Source organism: Aethalodelphis obliquidens, unplaced genomic scaffold (assembly GCF_003676395.1).
Source record: "Aethalodelphis obliquidens isolate GAN/ISIS:26980383/991018 unplaced genomic scaffold, ASM367639v1 scaffold31, whole genome shotgun sequence".
Lineage (NCBI taxonomy): Eukaryota > Metazoa > Chordata > Mammalia > Artiodactyla > Delphinidae > Aethalodelphis > Aethalodelphis obliquidens.
This window is the reverse complement of record NW_020837975.1, coordinates 2,525,516-2,544,718: the sequence shown is the minus strand read 5'-3', so window position 1 is coordinate 2,544,718 and position 19,203 is coordinate 2,525,516. Positions and strand designations below refer to the sequence as shown.

Here is a 19,203-nt window from a genome sequence, read left to right as displayed (position 1 = left end):
TATAAGGACGACTCGCTGGGCAAGGAAACAAGTTCAGCTGTGCATCTGGGAACGTGCACACGGTTTTGAAAAATACCAAAGAATTACATAAAATAATCTCTGTCCTGGAGTAGCTGACGATTTGCTTCAGAGCAGAAGTCTGCTGCAGAGTATACAAGCAGACTGGGATGGGCGACGCAGGGTGAGGGGCAGTGGAGGGCGCGAGGTGCAGACAGACCCTACAGGAGGAATCAATCGATGAAGCTGAGCTCAGCGGACCAGTGGAATGTGGAGAAGGGATAGAATTTATGTTCCAGGCAAGGAAACAACATAAGTCAAGAATGAAGAAGTAAAGTGATGGATGGATGGATGGATGGATGGATGGAATGTTTATGTAGCAATAAGAAACATTGTTTGATGATGTGCATACCCACATGCAGGGGAGCGCACAAACGGACGAGGGGAGAATCTGCGGTGTGATGATGGGGCCCTAGACACCAGGCTGAGGATGAAGGAGAAAAAGACAGAAGTTCCAGGTGAGCCACAAAGTCAAAGGAGGGCGGAGGTCAACAGAAATCAACAAGGGAGGAAATGCAAATGGATCTGGCAAAACTGAGGTCACAGTTTGGGCACTTTCTTCTTACCCCAAACACATGAGCCTGTTTCCACGTCTCCTCTGTGTGCAGGCCTGGGGGGAAGGCGGTCCTCAACCCCAAACAGGCCCAGAACACGTCCAGACTCCCATGTAATCCCAAGGCTGTGCAGCAGGTGCCGTGAAAAGGATGGAGAAGGGGAAACTGGGCCAATGGCTAAGCCGGGCTGCTTTTTAAATATGCAGGTTCCTGGATGTCCTCCCCCTATGCCCTCCCTCCCCACACACACTCACGCACACATACACCACACTCTGATAGCTACTGAGGGGTTTAGTCACCACTAGGTGGCACTGATTTCCAGAAACATGTGCTCTGGTGGAATGAACTGAGTGTTCTGATGATACACTAGCTTCTGCCCAGTGGGGTGAGATAAGCATATTTCTTAGGTAAATATGCAGACTCTCCTTCTCTTATGCTCTTAGGAGTAACAAACAACCAAATTCTACTTAATTTCTATTATTACCAATAGTCCTCGAGGGCCTACAAATTCTAGAAACTCTTAGGAAAACTACATAAAACTCACTTATAGCGACCAAAAAAAATAGTAAAACATGTTGGTACAGTCATTCTGGAGAACAATAACCCAGTAAATCCACACCCCTGTATCTACTCTGGAGAAACTCTAGCAAGTAGGCCCAAGTAGATATTCAAACACTGCTTACAATAAAAATTAGAAACTGTTTAAATCAGTCTTTCCTAAACTTCTGTCACTTTCACTCCACCTTCACATTTTTCTAAGATTAGAGCACCATCATACACACCTCTGTGATTTATCTTATATCCAAATACACATGGACTATTTTAAAATAACTTCTTATAAACACTACAGGGCAGTACACAGACAGCAAGCAGCCAGGCTATCTGGGTTGACACACAGCCTCTGTCACTTCCTAGTTATGTGACCTTGAAGAGTTACTGAACCATATCCTCATCTGTAAAATGGAGATTCAAAACAGTACTTAATTCATAGGGATGTTGAGAAGCATAAATGAATTAATAAATGTAAAGTACTCAGAAAAGTGCCTGGCACACAGCGATATATAAGGGTTGGTTATGATTATTAGGTATATTGCTTGTGTGAATAAAAGATATTCTTAAAGACAAAAGTGTGTTATTAATCAGATGTAAACAGGAAAATGAATCACACTGCAGGTGTGCCCTGCTGATAGACACATGCGGTACCAACCACCCTGGTCATCAGGAGAGAGTTCCCTGCTCTAGAGAATCCCAGGCACTTGTTGTCCTGCGAGTCCAACTGTCTGGGCTAGAACCCCAGCTCTCCCACTTACTAGGTGTACGATCTTGGCCAAGTTACTTCTCTGAGCCTCAGCTTCTTCCTCTGCCAAATGCATACAGTATTCCCCCTCTAGTAGAGTTACATGGTATTTAGATGAGATAGTCCACATCAGCCTCTTAGAACAGTACACAGATGACAGTAAGTAGTCAATGGACCCCCTTATTATTATGGTTTCACTTCCTGGATGCTACAGCAGCAACTCACCTGCCAGCAGTTCAGAGCTATGATCACAAACACTGCAAACAGCACACAGTCATTGCTGAGCAGGCATTTTTTTAATCTCCCTAAACCACTGCAGATAATTATTGGTTTGGGGTTTATTACACTTGCTTGTCCTAAATACTATAAAAAATAAGCCATGACTTTTAACAGAAGGAAATTTTCTTTTAAAACAGTAGGTGGTGCTATAAGCTCTCACAGGTGTTAACGGGATTTGATGGAGTCAGTATAAAGTCCATTTCTCCCTCTAGCCATTTGATCTTGCCCGGATGTCCTTCAACCAGTAGGTGATGGGAACTTGGCAGTCTCTTGGTAGTGGACTTCTGCCATTTTTAGGCCACGCTGTTTTTAAATTTATTTATTTATTGATGTATTGATGTACAATGTTGTGTTAATTTCTGGTATACAGCAAAGTGATTCAGATATATATACATAGATATAGATATAGACATAGATATAGATATTCTTTTCCAGATTCTTTTCCCATATAGGTTATTACAAAATATTGAGTATAGTTCCCTGTGCTATACTCGTATACTTGTCCTTATAGATGATCTATTTTATATATAGTAGTATGTTATCTCTTAATCCAAAACTCCTAATTTATCCCTCCCTCCCTTTTCCCTTTGGTAACCATAAGTTTATTGTCTATGTCTGTGAGTCTATTTCTGTTTTGTAAATAAATTCATTTGTACCATCTTTTAGATTCCACAAATAAGTAATATCACATGATATTTTTCTTTCTCTTTTTGACTTACTTCACTTAGTATGATAATCTCTAGGTCCATCCATGTAGCTGCAGATGGCATTATTTCATTCTTTTTTATGGCTGAGTAGTATTCCATTGTACATATTTAGCACATCTTTATCCATTCATCTGTCAATGGACATTTAGGTTGCTTTCATGTCTTTAGGCCACCCTGTTTTATCAGCACCCTTTGGGCAGTAACTTCTCAGATGCAAAGTCTTGATACACAGCTAAGTCCGGGTTCTCCACAGCCCATTCTACATCTTCCCTCGCAATAACCTGGTATAGTTCCCAGGGAGGCTCATGGTCAAGGATCAACCCATTGCAGTCTCTCTGCTTGGACACTGAATGTTAAGCAGAGGGATGTAAAGACTGAAAATAGCAGAAGGAATTTATCAGTCTAGTGGATGCACCAAAGACCTTTTGAAGCTGCCTATTTCTGTTATAACAATTCAGTTTTGGTTGTAAATTCTACCATACATTAGTAATAAATTCTCTTTTGGTTTAAGTCAGAGTCAAATTCCATTGCCTGCAAACAAAACCCCTGATGCATACTCTTTCTGTTAGGTTTCACGTGGCTAGCTATTTTCCTCACACATCAAATACTCAGACTTAACCAGGCTGTTTGTTTAGACTGTCAAAAAAGGGAGAAGATATTAATAGCAATAATTTACTAAGCACCATTTAGGTGCTAAGCCTATTATATCCACTTCATAGACAACCAAACTGAGGCTTACCAGGAGTAAGTAATCTACCTAAGGCCAAAACTCACAAAAAGAAAAGCTCGTCTTTCTAACTCCAAACCTGTGCCCTCTCCACTTTGCTCTTAGGTAGGGAGGTTATAAGGCAGTAATGCATTCAGAGCTAATCTTCTACATATACTCAGAACATATGTTGACTGATTAAAACAAGAAATGTCTATAAACATTTTAGAAAAGTCAGGCAGAAATTGAAAAAGTTAACATTTTCAAGGAAGAATTATTGTTATATAAGATCAAAGCACCATCCAGTTTACTGATGAAGCATCTGAACAAATGGAAACTTAATGCAATGAGTATTTTATATAGAATTGTTTTTGTGTTATTGGTGTACCTGAAAAGCTAAGGTTTATAGGTAAAGACATAGATTTACCATATTCAAATATTATGAAGCTCAATAAGCCGCTGTTTATAAAGCACGTAATGCCCCATAAAAACCCTACGATTCTCCTCATCCAAGGCTAGAAATAAAGTATAGAGCAGAAGTTCTTGAATCCATGGATAAAATTCAAGGGAGATGGAGCAGGCAATCAATGAACTCGGATGGGGAAAAATATGTCTTTATTTTCACTAAACTCTAATTAAAACCTAGCATAGGGCTTCTCTAGTGGCTCAGTGGTTAAGAATCTGCCTGCCAATACAGGGGACACGGGTTCGAGCCCTGGTCTGGGAAGATCCCACATGCCGTGGGGTAACTAAGCCTATGCACCACAACTACTGAGCTCATGCACCTCAACGAGAGAGCCCATGTGTCACAAACTACAGAGCTCATGCACCCTGGAGCCTGCGCACCACAACTAGAGAGAGAAAACCCACATGCCACAACTAGAGAGGAGCGGTGTGTCTCACCATGAGGACAAGGACACTGGCAGCAGAAGTTATGGGAAGTACTCCTTGGCGTGAGTCCTCCCAGAGTCCACCATTAGCCCCACCAAAGAGCCCAGGTAGGCTCCAGTGTTGGGTCGCCTCAGGCCAAACAGCCAACAGGGAGGGAACCCAGCCCCACCCATCAGCAGACAAGTGGATTAAAGTTTTACTGAGCTCTGCCCACCAGAGCAACAGCAAGCTCTACCCACCACCAGTCCCTCCCATCAGGAAACTTGCTCAAGCCTCTTAGATAGCCTCATCCACCAGATGGCAGACAGCAGAAGCAAGGAAAAGTACAAGCAAGGAAAACTACAGCCTGTGGAACAAAAACCACATTCACAGAAAGATAGACAAGATGAAAAGACAGAACGCTATGCACCAGATGAAGGAACAAGATAAAACCCCAGAAAAACAACTAAATGAAGTGGAGATAGGCAACTTTCCAGAAAAAGAATGGAGGCAAAGATCAAGAAGATGCAAGAAATGTTTAACAAAGAACAAACAAGCAGAGATGAACAACACAATAACTGAAATGAAAAATACTCTAAAAGGAATCAATAGCAGAATAACTGAGGCAGAAGAACAGATAAGTGACCTGGAAGAGAGAATGGTGGAATTCACTGCTGTGGAACAGAATAAAGAAAAAAGAATGAAAAGAAATGAAGACAGCCTAAGAGACCTCTGGGACAACATTAAACGTAACAACATTCGCATTACAGGGGTCCCAGAAGGAGAAGAGAGAGAGAAAGGACCTGAGAAAATATTTGAAGAGATTATAGTCGAAAACTTCCCTAACATAGGAAAGGAAATAGCCACCCAAGTCCAGGAAGTGCAGAGAGTCCCATACAGGATAAACCCAAGGAGAAACATGCCGAGACACATAGTAATCAAATTGGCAAAAATTAAAGACAAAGAAAAACTGTTGAAAGCAGCAAGGGAAAAGCGACAAATAACATACAAGGGAACTCCCATAAGGTTAACAGCTGATTTCTCAACAGAAACTCTACAAGACAGAAGGGAGTGGCATGACATATTTAAAGTGATGAAAGGGAAGAACCTACAATCAAGATTACTCTACCTGGCAAGGATCTCATTCAGATTCAATGGAGAAATCAAAAGCTTTACAGACAAGCAAAAGCTAAGAGAATTCAGCACCACCAAATCAGCTCTACAACAAATGCTAAAGGAACTTCTCTAAGTGGGAAACACAAGAGAAGAAAAGGACCTACAAAAACAAACCCAAAACAATAAAGAAAATGGTCATAGGAACATACATATGGATAATTACCTTAAATGTAAATGGATTAAATTATCCAACCAAAAGACACAGGCTCGCTGAATGGATACAAAAACAAGACCCATATATATGCTGTCTACAAGAGGCCCACTTCAGACCTAGGGAAACATACAGACTGAAGGTGAGGGGATGGAAAAAGATATTCCATGCAAATGGAAATCAAAAGAAAGCTGGAGTAGCAATACTCGTATACTTTTTAATTGAAGTATAGTTGATTTACAATGTTGTGTTAGTTTCAGGTGTACAGCAAAATGATTCAATTATACTTATACATACATTGGGTTGGCCAAAAATTTCGTTCAGGTTTTCCTTAACCATCTTACATAAAAGCCTGAACAAACTTTTTGGCCAGCCCGATATATATTCTTTTTCAGAAAAAAAAAAAGATACAGGGCACAGTCACACAGGATTAGCCAGTGGGACAGCCACTCTGCTTCACACAGTCATTCAGGGCACCAGGCACCTTCCACCTTGTGGCTCGTGAGGTGCCCAATGTCCTCTCCACATTGCCAGTTTATGGAAAAAGAGCCAGGATTGTGTGCAGATGGTGTCCATCGGCCAGGCCTGCAAACAGCAACCACGACTTCTCGCACTTCATTAACCAGAACCTATTTATGTGGGCAATCAATGAACTGCAAGGGAAGCTGAAAAACGTGGTTAGGCCACATGCCCAGAACAAAGAGAACACACCGGTGTCAGTGAGTGCAGCAGACTCTGCCATAGAGCTGGTCGCAAAACCAATTCCCCAGCTAGCCACCTCCTTTGTTAGTCCTCTTCTCTCTGGCAGTGTGAGCCTCACCAACTACAACTCCTGGGCTCTCAGACAAACTAAGACAAAAAGAGTTCCCTACACACATCTTGTTACACAGTCAAACATAATTTGAGCCTCATTTATCAAACACTTTCCCAACACTGTTCAGCTGGTTAACTTCACCCAACTCTAACTCTTTAGAGTTGCGTAAATAATAATAATTTCCAGTTATCAAGCATTTCCCATGTGCCAAACACCAAGCACACATGATTTCATTATTTCTTGTAGTATTCTTAGGAGGTAAATATTTTAATGCCATTTTACAGATTAAAGAAAAATATACACTTAGAAGTTTGCCTAAGTCTTAGAAAGTATCTGCTCTACGACTGAGCCTTCAGGCAACCAGACCTGCCCTCGCCATAAGGGGTCAGCAAACTATAGCCCTCAGGCCAGGTCTGACCCACTATCTATTTTTGCAAAGTTATATTGGCATATAGCCATGCCCACTCCCATTTATTGCCCATGGCTACTTCTGCGCTAGAAAGGAGCACAGTTGAGTAGGTGCAATAGAGTTCACATGCCCTGCAAAGTCAAAAATCTCTAACAGGGGGTCCATTACAGAAAATCTTTGCCAGCCCCTGCTCTGCAGTATCCTGTAGGGCCTGGAGCACTCTGCCTCTTTCATAGACTGAGAAGTAACTCTGACTTGGCCATTTGGGTCAGCTAATCTGTACTCTGCCCCAACAACCTGGTCTGTGAAATATACAGGTCAGTCTAATATCCCTCTGGCAGCCTGGTCTACTCCGTCTGTTTGTGGTTTCACAGGCAGATTTAACAACATCTGTTACACTGTTTCATCAAACACATAGATGATATTATCAAAGGATGCACCCGCATTATTTTCTTATAAGGATTATGCCTATTCCACGACGATTTTTTTATATTTGGACTGTAACCACCAAGCCAAAGGTTTGCACAAATTTATCAACCCTACAGCTTTTGATACGACAGCTTTCACGCCTTCACCATTCCCACCTCCTGCTTTGGTTTTTCGAGATAAAGCCATCAGCACAGAGCGACAGTGAATTTTATGGGCAGTGGCTGTCCAGTAAGGCAAGGCTTATTCTGTTGAAACTGGCCTTGTTGATGGAATTCATCATCATTTTTTTTTTTTTTTACCAAAATGAACCATAAAAAGAATATAAGTATGCTTGGCTTTTAAAAGACTCAGAATGTGGAACCTACATTACATTCACATTAAAATCAAGTTCAAAGTAGGGTAGAAATTGCATCTACTTACTCAAAACTAGAAAAAGGGCATTTTAGTGGATGCTGTGGGGCACCACCCAAACTCCAGCTTCATGAGCCAGATGCTAAGACTGCTGGCAGCCCCTGGCTTTTAGCTGAACCCCTATGTGGGAATTACCCTCAGCCTGAGCGCTAGCTGCCTGGCCACCAACACCCCCTCTTCCAGGGCGAACGCTGGTCAGGGGAAATGGCGAGTCGCTGCCTCAGTTAGAAACAACTCTGAAAGGTCCCTCAGCTCCAGAACACTCTGTGGGATCAGCTGAGGCCTCTGGTGCATATGCATCACAATTCAACTTCCTCCTCTGCCAGGATCCTGCTTCCCTGTTCCCTTTAAGTGTTCTTCCTGAGGGCACCCTCCCCGTAAGTGCACGGTAATTTTCATCTCAAAGTCTATTTCCCTGGGAAACTGACCTGCAACAAACATGAAGTCTGATTTCCTAAGCAGTGTCATCAACAACTGATGCGCCATATTTAACATCCAATGACAGCAAAGAATCAACAGTAAAGAGATTCTGGGGACAGCAAATCCATCAGTACAAAAATGACAGCAACAGCAAAACATTGGGAGTATGTACATCGAACACAGGTAGCATCAGGATAGAGAAGGAGCAGGCATCTGGGAAGTGAGGTGGGGGGTAGATGGAGGTCTAGAGCAAGGCTAAGGAGGGCAAAACAGGAGAGTCATTGCCATCTGCTCTCCTGCAGCCGGAGCTCCCGGGAGCAGACAGTCATGTGCAGTGGCAGTCTCTATAAATAGCAAAGCAACCAGCAAATCATAACCCAGCCTTTGTAATTACACACTGAGGGAGTCTCACAGATGATTCTTTAGATATGAGCACGGTCGGCTTGCAGGCAGCCTTTTCTGAGCTACCCACTCACAGACAGTAACCAGCCACTGTGTCTACTAAATAGTCAGTTTAAAATAGGAATATGCCAGAGACACCGTCCTTTTCAAGATAAAAAGCTAGATAATATAAAACAGGAAGCGTGTTTTGTGGAGTGTTTACAACTTGCCAGTTGCTAAGATGCCAAACAGCACCCAAACAGCGAGATGACTGAAGTGGTGAACAGTCACACAAAGCAGAGGTCATAAACATCAGTCCTAAGAAAGAAGGCAGCCCAGAGGCAGCCCAAAGGAACAACAAAAAGGGCACGGGGAAGAAAGGCAGAGGAGGCGTGACGCCGTGTGCTCACTGAGTGTGCAGGAGAAAACGAAGATGTGAAAGGAAAGAAGGAAAATAGGAAAAGGAGGAAAAAATCCAACTTGTGCTCATTTGCAACAAGTCACAGCAAAGTCCTAGCAAGTGGTCACTCAGTCTTTTCAAGGGCATCCGTAAGCATCTTCAATACCTGTTACAAAATCAGAGTCTTTAAGAGACTAAAGTCCATTTATCAGACAGTGCAGCAGAAACCACTCAAGACACAGGCGAGGGCAGCGGACTACGTATGACCAAGACAAAATAAAAGACCTAAGTGTGTATGCAAATTGAATAACTAACACTCTACACAAAGAAAGAACGGTGGTTAAATTAACCTTACAAGTACAGTTATATCAACAGCGTCCCCAACAAGCTATTCTAAATTAACAGCTTAGTCTTAAGGTCCAACTTAATCCCAATATGATATTGTTTCGTGAGAAATTCCTAAATTGAGGCTGATATGACTCAGGACAACTCAGGCATGAGACAGATGGTGTAGCAACCAGGCCTGCCAAGGGTCACGAGTCTATGCAGGCAAAGATCCTGTGGGTGGGCACAGCCGTGGGAGGCTCCAGTCGGGTGTGCAAGAGTATTAGGGCACTGGCTGATTAGCTCAGGCAGAGTGGGGCCTCGGTGGCCCTAAGGGGTAGAAGCCCCAAGACCCCTGGGTGTCCTCTCTGTTGCCCACCTCCTTCCCACTCTTGAGCTCCCGAACTTCCCCCAGGGTCTAGCAATTAAAAGTCATCAGCCTTCGGTCGGCACCTGTTCTGATTGATCAGTGCCCACTGCTCAGGGCAGGATTTCAAGTCCCAAAGGTGAGCTACAGCACTAGCACAGGGAAGTGGAGGAGGCATTTACTGAGCCCTGGGACAGGAGTAGGGGATGGATGCTTGCCAAGCTCAGCACCAAGCCCCAGGCACATGCCTGGGAAGAAAGCCAGAGACTCGATGGGTACAAGCTCCCAGCACACAAGGCGATGATCAGAAATGTCTCCAAAGTATCACCAGTCCCCACTGGGGACGAGCAGGGCGCTCCCAATCACACTCTGAAGGTTGAACCTTTGCCCCCAAAGAAACTAACTGAATGTGTACTTGGCCTGTGTTCCAAGTCTTTAATGCTTTTCTGGCAGCACATTTACTCTCAAAGTCTGCTTACCCTGAAGACCGACTCATCAGCAAGAAGAAAAAAATTGTTTTCACAACCTAATATCTTCTGATAACTGATACTAAGAGAGAGAGAGAAGGAGCAGAGAGCTAAAAGGACCAAGGGCCAAACAAAAACAGCTAATCAGACACTGAGAAACGTGAGCTAGTCCAGTCTGGGGGTAGCTGCGGCATCACTTACGGTGCATTTCTGCTCTGTCTTTGACCTATATCACAGGGACATCAGCAAAATCTCTGCATTAGAAGTCACCTTGTACTGACTGTTTTTCCTGAGATGATGTTATTGAATAGTAGCTAAAAGCTTTAAAGAGATTTAGTTACTCCCTCTTGCAGTTATTTGGGCAAGAGCTAGGAACTTTTTAACCTAGATCATATGATCCTGTTGACTTTCCCAGTAGACTGATTAAAGTGGTGTTTATTTCAATGTGGCTTTTTTTAAAAAAAAAAAAAACAGCATTTACCACAGTTTGACTCATTTAAAATGTATTTGTGGATATGAAGCCAGAAACAGGCTTCTTTTTCCTTTGTCCTTCATTGTTCCTACCTGAACATGGCACAAAGTCCATTCTCATTAAGTTTGGGGTTTGATTTTTCTTTTTTAAAGATCTAGTTGTCTAAAAATTGCAGACAAGAACAAATTAGAAAGTTAAACCCTCCCAAACAAGTATACCACACTCTTTTCAAAGTATATAAATCAATGGATGTCCCTGTTTTGTACCTCGAAACACATCTCTCCAGAGTAATACCTGGGAAGTTAGTAAATAACATCCTGATTTTTTTCCTATGCTTACACAGATATTTACAGACAAATAAACAATAATTTTTCACAAAAATAAGATCTTGCTATACATATTGGGTTGCAGTTTGCTCTTTTTATCTAACAATGATAGAGATGGCATTTCAGATTTACAATATTTTTAACAGCTGAATAATTTTCCAGTATACTGGTATGCCATACTTTAGTTAGCTATACTCCTATTGTTTAAAATATGGGATATTTCAGGTTTCTTCTTTTATAAACAGTGCAATAAACAAGATGTATATATATATATCTTTAACTAAATCTTTACTTTGAAATGGAATTACCAGGCCACAGAAAAATTACATTGTAAAGACACCACCAAATGTGTCTCTAAAAATGCTGAACCAACCACATTTCTAGCAATGCTCTGAAAGCCCTGTTTCCTCCTATCCCCATCAACACTGGAGAGTATCAATCATTTTATTTCTTGCCAGTCTGATAGGTAAAAAACAAGTCTTAATTTGTATTTTTTATTAGTAAAACAATATGGAAATCTTTTCATATTTTTATCAGCCTTTTTTTTGTTTTCTTCTTTGAATTGTCCATTCACATCCTTTACTCATTTTTCTACAAATTGTATGTATGTGCCATATTGCTTCTGTGGAAGCTTTTTTTTTTTTTTGCCGAACGCGGGCCTCTCACTGTTGTGGCCTCTCCCGTTGCGGATCACAGGCTCCGGATGCGCAGGCTCCGGATGCGCAGGCTCAGCGGCCATGGCTCACGGGCCTAGCCGCTCTGCGGCATGTGGGATCTTCCCGGACCGGGGCACGAACCCGTGGCCCCTGCATCGGCAGGCAGACTCCCAACCACAGCGCCACCAGGGAAGCCACTTTTTTTTTTTTTTTTGTAGAAGCTTTCTATATAATACGAATACAATTATTTGCTATATATGCAGCAAGTATGTTTGCCTAGGTTACAACCTGCCTTTTAATCTTACAGTACATAAGTCTACAATTCTTTTACTCAAACCTGCCCATCTTTTCCTTTATGAGTTCTTTTTTTAAAATTTTTATTGAAATAATAAGTTGATCTACAATGTTGTGTTAGTTTCAGGAGCTAACAGCAAAGTGATTCAGTTATACATATACATATGAATATATATTCTTTTTTACATTCTCTTCCATTATAGGTCATTACAAGATATTGAGTATAGTTCCTTGAATAGAGTTCCCTGTGGTAAACAGTAGGTCCTTGTTGGTTATCTATTTTATATATAGTAGTGTGTATATTTTAATCCCAAACTCCTAATTTAACCATCCCCCCCCCCCTTATGACTTGTAAATTTTGTTTTTTTCCTAGGAAGTTTCTCCCAGCTTGCAAGATTACAAAATGTTCTCCTATATCTTCTTCGATTCCTTACCTCCTTTACGTGCACATTTATAATCCATCTGTAATTAATTACATGCATATTTTTAATCCATCTGAAATTAATTTTTGAGTATAGTGTGAAGTATAGACTAACTTTACTTCCAATGGGTAATATCACCCATTGAATTATCTATTCTTTCTCCAGAGTTTATTTTATTTATTTTTAATTTTCTAAATGTTTATTTTTTATTATAGAAAATTTCAAAATATATAAAACAAAGAAGAAGTCAGGTAAGCTGGGACCTGGGGCCCTCTACCTGAACACTTGCACATGCACCTGGACAAACGTCTCCTCCTGCAACAGATACAAAGAAACTATAAGGGACTAAAAATAACTACACCCATGCCCAGTTGGGGCAAATTATGAACAATAAGAAACAAAACGGCCAAGAATCAACTTCTGAGGTGCTGGGAGCAAAAGCAGGGTACTGCACATGATCCCTGCGTCACCAAGGGGGGGTACCACCAAGGGGGTGGGCAGCCACCTAAGCCAACCCTCTGGCCCCAGCCATCCAACTGCCCCCACCCAAACCTTATTTAAGGGACCAGCTTGCTCCACCTCAGGGAGTGAGCAAGGGCACCTGTCACTTGTTTTCCCTCCCTCCTGCTGCTGCTCGAACTCCAATAAGGCCTTGCCTGAATTTCTTGTCTGGCCTCTTATCAATTTCTATTGATTAAAGAGTCCAACGACCCAGGTTGATAACAAAAGAGTATAAAGAACTCTAAGTACCTACCACCTAGCCTCAGCAACTATCAATCCATCCCTTTTGATTCAAAATGCCATTTTTATCGTTTATTAAACCTCTACATATACTTGGACATATAGCTGAACAATCTGCTCTGTTCCACTTTAATCAACATGGTTATTTTTATAAAAATATAGAAACACATAAAAATTTTTGTAAAAACAATAGGAATATACTCTTTATACTACATTATAATGAGCTGAAAAATATAGTAAAATACAAGCCCATTACTGTAACAAATAAATCCAAAACTACGGTGATACAAATAAGATAGAAATTCATCTTCCTCGCAGGTAATTCTTGCGGCTGCCAGGTGCCTCTAACCCATGAGATCAGCCAAGGACCAGGATCCTACTCCATTGCTTCTGTGCCTTCCCCAAAGGCATGCCTTGTCCACATGGTTGAACTTGGTCACCCACCACCACAATTCCTTTCCAAACAGAGGAAAGGAAGGTACCACAGGAGACAAGCAACTCTCTCTGAAGGACTCAACCTGCAACGTGCGTGCATCACTTCTGCTAACATCCAACTGAACAAAACTGCAGGAGAGGCTGAGAAATGGAGGCTGTCGCTAGTTCACCATATGCCCAGTTATAACCGCAGCATTTATATTACAAAAATAAGGGAAGGATGAACTTTGAGGAAAAGTCACAGTTCTTAGTATAAAAATGAGCGTAAAAATTGTGTACCATAGACTTGTATTGATTATCTTTAAAGGCACTTAAAAGAGTCATCAAATTTAAAAGCAAATTACGCTGTTTCATATCATAGAAAGACAAGAATTCCAAAATTTCTAACTCTAAGTAATGACAGGAAGCCATGAGTAGCAGATATTTCCAAACAAATCAGACAAATAAAGGTGATGTTTGAATAACAAATGAGAAAGTAACTGCTGTTTTAAGTTTGTAGACTAAGTGTTTTGAAAATGGATATTTGGACACAATTCTACTAACACAGGACTTTGCTCCCCTATAAAATGTAAGTTTATTACCTAGAAAAGCTCTAATTTTACAGATTTTTAAATTTTTCAAGAGAGTTCTTCAATCTGCTTAAAACCACCCAAATGAAGATTTTCAGTGAGTTTTGGCATCATTTGTTAAAAACACAAAAATCAGTTCCATCAGATTCATTTATAAGAAAACAAACTGACATCAGGAAAAATGAAAATTTACTAGTAAATTTTATTTTAAAATAATTTTGCATAATCAGCTAATGAAATTGAAAAATGAATGTCATCTTTAGTAAGAGCAGTTACCAGTGCACTTTTTCCATTTGAATCTATTTTTCCGGTTATCTTTTTCAACTATAACAATGGCTAAAACCAAATATTAAAATAAATTGAGCTTAAAATAACTGACATTTGAATTGCTGAATGACACAGTATTAAGCAAAGATTTTTTAAAAATTAAGAGTGTTTACATTTTTCTCCAAATGAAGTTTGTTATAATATATAATATACATAATACATTAACACAGAGGTATGTATATATAATTTATAAAAGAATACATATATATATTGAGTGTACATACTTATATCTTACTGGGGAGCATAGAGGCAAATTTGTGAGGACTACTGGTAGAAAAGGACACCTTCATTATCTTGTATATTTATATTTAACATATAAAAGAGGGTGCTTCCCTGGTGGCGCAGTGGTCGAGAGTCCACCTGCCGATGCAGGGGACACGAGTTCGTACCCCGGTCTGGGAAGATCTCACGTGCTATGGAGCGGCTAGGCCCGTGAGCCATGGCCGCTGAGCCTGCGCGTCCGGAGCCTGTGCTCCGCAACGGGAGAGGCCACAACAGTGAGGGGCCCGCGTACTGCAAAAAAAAAAAAACAACAAACAAACAAACAAAAAAACAAACATATAAAAGAGGAAGAAAAATCTAAATGGACCAATAATCATAGAATATACTAAAGAGGATAGACACTATAACATGAAATAAAGTTCTAGGCATAAAGACTTATTCACATGGCCCCCATTCAATTCCACCCACAGAGCACTGAATTATTATACTATAGTTTGTTTCTAAAATAATTTCCTTTATGTAAAGGGATATATATGGATATAAATCTATGAGTATGTATGTATTCAAGGAAATTAATATTAATTATAATATTAATTAAAATAATAGATTATATATATCAGCAGTTCCCAACCTTTTTGGCACCAGGGACTGGTTTCGTGGAAGACAATTTTTCCATGGACAGGGTGCAGGGGAGGGCAGCGATGGTTCAGGAGGTAATGCGAGCAATGGGGAGCAGCAGATGAAGCTTCGCTCACTGGCCCACCGCTCACCACCTGCTGTGAGGCCTAGTTCCTAACAGGTCCCGGACTGGTACCAGTCCATGGCCTAGGGGTTGGGGACCCCTGATATATATACATATATATCCCTTTTAAAATATACTCTAGGGCTTCCCTGGTGGCTCAATGGTTAAGAATCCGCCTGCCAATGCAGGGGGCGTGGGTTACAGCCCTGGTCTGGGAAGATCCCACATGCTGCAGAGCAACACAACTACTGAGCCTGTGCTCTAGAGTCCATGAGCCACAACTACTGAGTCCATGTGCCACAACTACTGAAGCCCGCATGCCTAGAGTCTGTGCTCTGCAACAAGAGAAGCGACCGCAATGAGAAGCCCATGTACTGCAAGGAAGAGTAGCCCCCACTCACCACAACTAGAGAAAGCCCTCACACAGCAACAAAGACCCAACTCAGCCAAAAATAAATAAATTAAAAATAAATATTAAAAAAATATATATATATATATATACTCTAAATTCCTACCGCCATTAACAATTTAAATTTCTGTGTTTCCCATATGCTATATGCCAGCGTAGCTCCCAGGCAGTACATACACTTCAAGCTGATAAGCACCAGCGCACTTTGCCATAGGCTCTCCCAGTCACAGAGGGTTTTGTAGCATATTAAGCACATGCTACTACAACATATAACAATTATCCCACTCTGGTCTGTCTTTATTTTGTGTTCTGGCTAAAAGTTTTGACCCACAATTACTGACCAAGAAGTGTGCCAGTGAAAATTCTAGACCTGTGTGCCAAGATAAACAAAATAGGATACATTGAATAACAAAGTAGAAGTGTCACAAAGACTCAAGACACCTTGAAAGAAACAACTGAAGAAACAGAGAACAGAGATGTGAAACTAACTGCAACCTGATGGATATCCTTGATGGAAGGACTAACCAATAGCCTGATGAACCACAGAGAGAAGAATGGCTACAAAACATTATTTATTCCACAGAATCCGAGGACAACGGGAGAATGACTGTCAACTTACAGAGGCAGGAAACACATCCCAACAGCACTGACTCAGTTCACACTCTCATATACTTTATGCTAAAAGGGGCACCTTCAAGTTCTATCTAACCTTAAAACAGATAATTACTTTATCATTCAAATTACTCCAAGGAATAGAAAAATATGAAATTTTTTCTTAATTTCAAGATGCTAACACAGTAAAAACAAAACTTGATAAATTCAAGAAAAGAAACAACTACACCAATCTAACACAGGGAGCTAAATAGAAAGATCCTGAATGAAATCTTACCAAAACTAAAGCAGTGAGTGAAAACAATAACATTCCAAGATGAAATAGTTTATTCCAATGATTAAAGGCTGATTCAACAAAAGGGAACCCATCATCATAATTTATTACAGTTATAAGTTAAAGAAAAAATAATGATATCAATAGGCACAACAAAATTGCAAATAAATTCAAGAGCAACTGTTGATGAAAAACTGAGTGAAATGGAAATAGAAGGAAACTTCCTAAATTTTAAAAGGATTACCTATCAGGAATCAACAGTAAACATTATGATAAATGTGAAACAGTAAAGGCATTACCTTAAAGTAAACCCAAGCCAAGGGTACTCACTATCACAATTATTTTAAAAATTTTAGGAGACAATAGCTAATGAAATAGGACAGAAAAAATAAATAGTGTGAGCATTAGTAAAAAAAAAAAAAAAAGTCAAAGTTATCATTTACGAATGTGTCTGAGTAGCAGAAAAATCTAAGCAATCAATTAAAAAACTGTCAGAAATCATTGAGTTGGGTAAGATAAAGGGACAAAAATAAATATACAAAATTCAATAAGCATTTCACTGAAATATTAACTGGCTTATGTTACAGTTCTGTTTTCCAATAACCAATCTTGTAACTAGCAGGTGCTTATTTGGGAATATCTGATTTTTTCCCTAGATTAGATGGAGACAGTGGCTGCTGGTAAACGGGCTCACTGGTTGCGGGGGTTGGGGGGGGAGTCTATGATGGAGTGTTTGCCAATTTCCATGGTGTAAATATTCCCATCACGGCCATGATGTCTCTGAACGTTGAACACACAATGGGAAAGAGATGCATACAAGTGGCTCCCCTTCTGATAGAAGCCAGCTCCAGACCACCACTGGATGGAGACTAATTCTACCTTTTTTTATACTGATACGGATATGTATTTATATATACACACACACAAAGAGTTCCGGTTTTCCTGTGTTCAAGGACATTCTTAATATGCTTAAACAAGAAGATCTGAGAGGACAGAGTCTTGCTGACACAATTTATATTGTTTCCTCTCAGCTTTGGTCATCTTAGGTTTCTACTAATATACTTTTTGGTGGAGGACAAATACCGTATGCTAACACATATATATGGAATTTAAGAAAAAAAAATGTCATGAAGAACCTAGGGGTAAGACAGGAATAAAGACACAGACCTACTAGAGAACGGACTTGAGGATATGGGGAGGGGGAAGGGTAAGCTGTGACAAAGCGAGAGAGAGGCATGGACATATATACACTACCAAACGTAAGGTAGATAGCTAGTGGGAAGCAGCCGCATAGCACAGGGAGATCAGCTCGCTGCTTTGTGACTGCCTGGAGGGGTAGGATAGGGAGGGTGGGAGGGAGGGAGACACAAGAGGGAAGAGATATGGGAACATATGTATATGTATAACTGATTCACTTTGTTATAAAGCAGAAACTAACACACCATTGTAAAGCAATTACACCACAATAAAGATGTTAAAAAAAAAAAAGGAAATGTGACAAAGGCAATAAACATATCTAGAAAGCCAGACTTTTTTTATCACTGAAAATGTCCAAACTAGAAAAGTGATCTTTTCTTGTTTTTGAACACGTATCTCACTTATTTTAATGTAATCATCAAAAGTATGGGCTACCTCCACAGTAGAGAAACGGTCTCTCACTTCACTGTGTCTTCTGTGCCCTAAAATGTTCCTAAATAACTTCTCATTGCAGTAAAAAAAAAAAATCAAATCAAGGGAGGCTAAAATGAGAGGCTCTGCTCTTACACGATGGGAATGGGCTGATTCTCTCACCTGTATGGTTAGAACACCTCCGACAGAACAGAACATCACACTTCTGTGGGCACTGTGAGGGTTACCGAGTTCTATATGTGGCCATTTGAGTTTAAAGGAAAAGCCAAAATTCAAATGCTTGCTTTTAAAAAAAATTATTCCCTTAATCTTATGAGGAAGGAGAAGGGGGACCACAACATTCCACCTCATGCCAAACTTTGATTGAATTGGTTGACATTGTATTTGTATGTACTTTTTTTTATAGGGATTAAGGATAATTCATTTGGGTACCCTTACGGTTGGCTAATTTAAAAAGCTTTCTTAGCATAGTAATGTGAGGCCAACTGGTCACAAAAATATACAGTCAAAGCAGCATTAAGCAGGAAGAGTGTGACTTTCTCATCTAGACCCTGCAGAGACTGTCAAAGCCAGCAGTCATGAGCCAGAGCTCACCCTGCCCTTCTCAGAGAATGAGAAAAGGAGAAAGCACCGACCTTCACAGGATGCCTGATGCTAGGGGTGAGGGAGGGAGGGGGGATACAAAGTCTAGGACAAAGACAAGAAGAGAAAGCACCTGTGCTTAGGATGTAGAGAGACCAAAAAACAATGAGAGTTAAAGGGTAAAAGAGATCCAAAGGTCTGGGGAGCAAGGCCTGGGCTGGCCCTTGACAGAGCCTTGACCCTCTCTCCTCCCACCCCCGGCGTTTTGGAGC

The 19,203-nt window shown here is 40.7% G+C and overlaps 1 protein-coding gene across 15 annotated transcripts in view; it reads right to left on the bottom strand.

Moving 5' to 3' along the window:
• Positions 1-19,203, bottom strand: part of DST (dystonin) — a 497,966-nt gene that overhangs the window by 454,856 nt on the left and 23,907 nt on the right. The gene's annotated exons all lie outside the window — the stretch shown is intronic.